The sequence below is a fragment of the Gadus morhua genome, chromosome 22, assembly GCF_902167405.1.
Source record: "Gadus morhua chromosome 22, gadMor3.0, whole genome shotgun sequence".
Lineage (NCBI taxonomy): Eukaryota > Metazoa > Chordata > Actinopteri > Gadiformes > Gadidae > Gadus > Gadus morhua.
This window is the reverse complement of record NC_044069.1, coordinates 13305704-13310703: the sequence shown is the minus strand read 5'-3', so window position 1 is coordinate 13310703 and position 5000 is coordinate 13305704. Positions and strand designations below refer to the sequence as shown.

The 5000-nt window shown below is 44.3% G+C and overlaps 1 protein-coding gene across 1 annotated transcript in view; it reads right to left on the bottom strand.

The window, feature by feature from the left end:
• Positions 1–5000, bottom strand: part of dlgap3 (discs, large (Drosophila) homolog-associated protein 3) — a 112948-nt gene that overhangs the window by 21627 nt on the left and 86321 nt on the right.

Below are 5000 nucleotides of genomic sequence, written 5' to 3'. Positions count from 1 at the left end.
GCCGTCAAGTGGGCTTGAGTAATGGAAAGTGAAAAGTGTATTTATTACTGTTTTCTTCATATTTTTTTTAGATGTTCTTTTAAGTGATTACCATTTTTATTGATGCTGCACTTCGCCGTCTCGTCCCAGCAGGACAAAGCGCTGCGTTGACGACGGTGTGTGCACTTGCGCGCGGGGGCAATAAGCATGCAGACACAGCCGGCTGTCCCGCGTCCCCATCCATCTCTCCGGCTGCCATTAATCCTGCCTGATTAATCGGCAAAATCAGCTTCTATAGTTTTTTTCCCCCCTCTCTTCCATCTCTTTCTCTTGTGTGTCACCTCCTCCCTCTCCCCCCCCGCCCCCCCCCCCCCCCCTCTCCTTTCCTTCTCACTCTCCTATCCTCACTCCCCTCCATGTTGTTCCTTAACACTTAGTCACACGTGAACGTATTTATTCCTTCTTTTAGTTTGCCTCGCGTCATCAGAAATGAGCAAAAATAGCAGATAGCAGGGGGGTCATTGTCTTCGACTTTATTTGGTTTGTCGCAGAATGGATATAATGTTGTTCATTATGTTTCTAAGTGTTGTGTTGATGTATTTTAATGGGCTGCTGCTTATTGCTGTAATCGTGTCCTCTATTAAGTGCTGGGCACATTCACGATGAACGATAAGCAGAAAAGGGGTTGTGTATACAACATACAAGCTATTCTAATGAGTCGTCATCCCAGCGGTGGATAAAGAAAGAAATCAATGGAGATTTAATCATTTTATAAACCACAAGAAATGTCTGCACAGCGGGAGGGAATATTGAGTTTATGTTTGAAGGTCTAACGCTATAGGGTTGCGTCGTTGAAAATGTGCTTTTCTAAACTCGAGGCAAAATCCCTGAAAAAGTAGCAGCAGGATGGGTCTGTGTTGACATTGGGTGCCTGGGTTTTACTAGAGAGTCTTGAGACATTCAGGGACAGATGCAGAGATAATCATCAAATAGAGCGTGACCTGTTCTCAGCTGATTGGCTGGACGAGCGCCGTCAATCAGGAAGCGAAACCAAGATGCAGCCGTGTCATTGGTTTATACATGACGACCCAACGGTCATTCCGGGCGAGTGTCCCGTCGGGGGAGGTGGGGCGGTGTCTTGGAAAGCCCCGTGCACCTGGATTAACTGGCTGCTGCTCATTAGCACTATGTGTGTGTTTGTGTGTGTGTGTAGCATGTGCACGTGTCCCCTTTCATGAATTGACAGCAAAGTGAGTGGCTCGGCTCCGCATGGAAGGGTAAATTAAACCATGTTGACATCTCTGGCATGGAGACTGCCGGTAAGGAACTGTCAATCATTGTGGCTCTTAAAGACACACACACACGCACGCATACACACGCACGCACGCACGCACGCACGCACACACACACACACACACACACACACACACACACACACACACACACTCACACACACACACACACACACACACACACACACACACACACACACACATGCACACTGGGGAACATAGACACGCGTATGCATATCAACATTCTCAAAAGATATGGGTCCATGCACACATTCTAATCTCAAAGCCTATATATGCACATAGTTAACACAGATTGCATCCGGCACGGTTCACCTTGTTGTTGTGTGAATACCTGCTACATTTCTCTATTCAATTCAATTCAAAGAAACTTTTTTACTGGCATGATAAAACTGTTGCATTGCCAAGCAGTTAAACAATTAATGGAAGGAAAATAACAGCCACAAAAAGCTAAGGAACATATCAATTATCGGTACAAAGTGCCAGAATGTGATAATGGTGAGTGAGTAAATCACAGTATTCCCTGGCTCGGGCCACAGAAGGAGTCTTCACCCATCTCCCTATGCCCTCTGTACAATGTAGATGCACAATATAAGATTAATATAAAATAGCATGACAGGGTTTGATATAGAATGCGACAATATTTCCTGAAACAATTATTATGAAGGTTGCATGTCAAATTGTGCGTGCAGTATTGCAAGAGTAAATTAATGTAGGCATTATAGTGTGACATAGCAAACATGTACAGCAGAGATGTATTTTAGGACATCTCTAGAGTGCTGACAGTTTTTGTGATGTGTCATATGCCCTCTTCTCATCACCACTGGTGACAAAACGTGCTGCTGTGATTGCAAAATCCCTGAAAGAGAGTTTGTTCAGTTTGTTCATATCTGGGGTGTTGTTAAAGTCCTCAGAGTGATCCCAGGGAGAAAAGTGTTCCTGATGTCTACATATAGTCTGCAGGAGGTTAAGAAGTGCAGCTCTGTTTCGGGCTGCTCTTCTGTGTACCTGATCAGTCAGTCAGCCTTCTCTTGGCAGCCTGGCCTGTCTATGACAACGCTTCTCTATAGCCAGGTGACGATCCCTGAGCCTGTACCTGTTCTCTGGCATTCTGTTAAAATTAGACCAAATGATGCAGGTCGCATTATTTTGGTTTGTCCGTTGGATTTTTCTTATTGGTGATTATCTGCGTTATATATTTGGCTCATGATTTTCTTTTACCAGACTGGGGTACAAACACACACACCCACGTATCCCCCCCACACACACACCTCCATGCAGCCATTAGCCATGAGTCATGAGTCACTCCGTACTAAAGGTCATTAAGCCCACCAAAGCACGACCTTTCCTACTCTCTCAAGTTTCTTTTCCATTAATGCCTTGATCCTCGTTTATTTTTCATGTACATCATTTTTGTTCAATTATGGATTACTTTCTCACTGCGATACATCTCCTGCAGTCGGTTGCACCAGCAGAACGTAAAGCCGATCATAAGTTCGGGTGTAAAGTCTGCCTTAACCCTACGCTCGACGTAGCTAGTGTCAAACTAAAGGTGTTCTAAATTTTGGTTGCACCACCATAACTTAAGTTGTAACGTTACTAGTAGTGCATAAAGTGTACTAGTGTCGCTTTTAATGACGTTTAGATCATTTCAAGCCAATCATTGACAGATAACAATGTAAACAGGAAATACCGGCAAGTTTCCACCTTACCGGAGTGAAGACGCGCTAGCACCCAAATGAGAGGGCAAACAAAACAGTTTCAGTCATTTATTCTCTAAAATTTGCTTGGACGGTATAGGCGTGAGGTTAAGCTATTTGATGGCGGATTTTATAATAAATAAATTAATATAATATTCCGCCCGGCAAAACCGAAATCGCGCATATAATTCAACATCATCATAATAAAGAAATGGATCGATACGGTCACGGACAATCCGTTCCCGGCGCATATCGCATTGAAACTCCTCTTCCCATTGCTCAAAACGAATAGCCATCTTTACCCTGCGTTAGTGTTGAAATCTTTTTACGTTTTTTTCTTTTAACGGTTCTTTATCGTTAGTATGGAACTTACACCAGCTAGAGGGGAGGTGTAAAAGATAAGTTATAACTTAGTGTTACGTTAAAACTATCTGCTTGGTGCAACTGCTATTTTTTTAGTAGAGTGTAAAGTCGAACGTTTGGGTGATTTACGTTCAACGTAGCCTAAGTGGGACCTTACGTTCTGCTGGTGCAACTGGACCCTGCAGTGTATCACCCCTTTTCCCATCTAGACTCCAAGACTCTCTCTTTTATTTATTATCGCCCACGTCTTTTCGACCAGGCATATCATGTAGAGATTTGGACTTTTGTCCCTTGACTAAGACAAAATGCTGTTTACGACCAAACGGTGAATTCCTTCGGCTGTAACCCGGCTGGCGCCTGTAATGGGCTGAAACAAACAAACATTTGAAAACATCCCTTTAGAAAAATAACGGGTAAGGGGCTGACATCAGGCGATGTGCTCCTGTATACTTTCCCTCGGAAGAGAGAGACATGCAACCTTAATAAAGCCCAGAGCTGGGTCTGTGTGTCTACACGAGCTCCAAGCCAGAGAGCTGTGCTTCCTGAAATATTCATACAGCCGGTGCCGTCTCTGACCCACTTCCCCCCTCCCCCCGATCCTCACACCCCCCCCCCACTCCACCCAGCTCAGAAGGTTCTTAACAGCAACCCAGCGCTGAGGAACTTCATCAGGTCAGAGGTCGCCAGTAGGTAGGAAGGTTAAAAGGGGAGCTTCACTTTATGACACTTCTTGGGTTATTTTCTCAACTACCCCTGCGTTTCAGTGTGCCCCCAGACAGCTAACAGGAGGCTGTGTGAGCCCACCTCCCCATGCATCCTATAGAAGTCTATTCAACATCAAACTCCACTCTAGACTTCTTGTCAAAAAAAGTTGATGCTTCTCATGACGGATATTGCCCTTCTAATGAATTTGACATTAGAAACAAAGATCTATTTTTGTTTGAGTGTGGGTCCACGTTGCAGTACTGGTTCCATTCTTTTCTTCTACCTCGTTCATTATTAAATGGGAACATAATTAAATACCTAAATGGGAAATGAAGGGTGACACATTCATTAGAAGGACAATATCGTGAGTCGGGAGAAGCATAGACGTGTGCTAACAATGAGTGTACACTGAAGTTTGACGTTTAAAAGGCTTCTATTAAATGGGGAGGGGGGGGGGGTTGCTTGAACAGGATCATATAACTAAATATTGAAGCAAGCAACCTAAATACTGCCTGTCAGTAACCTGGGAAGAGGAGACAGGGACCCCAGAAGTGTATAAAGTGCATAAAATGAAGGTCCCCCTTTAAATATGAGGGACATTATTTATGAATTGGGATGAGCGGCTATTGGTCTGAATCAAATACTGTAGAAAATAAATATCCTGGATGAAACAATATAAGAAATAGGCAAAGGCTGCCAGGTTTGAATTAGTACCGGCCTATTTGTCATACACCATAGCTCCCGAAATTCGGAATAGACTGCAGGTTTTTTTGTGTGGGAGTCCAGATGCTTTGGAGAGGGCATTGTGTGTGAGAACACTGGCTCAGTTGTACTGTGGATAAGATAGAGCCAGGCCCGAGTGTGGACGGATGGAGATATGAGCTCATTAGACAGTAACATACAGACACGCACGCACGCACGCACGCACGCACGCACGCACGCA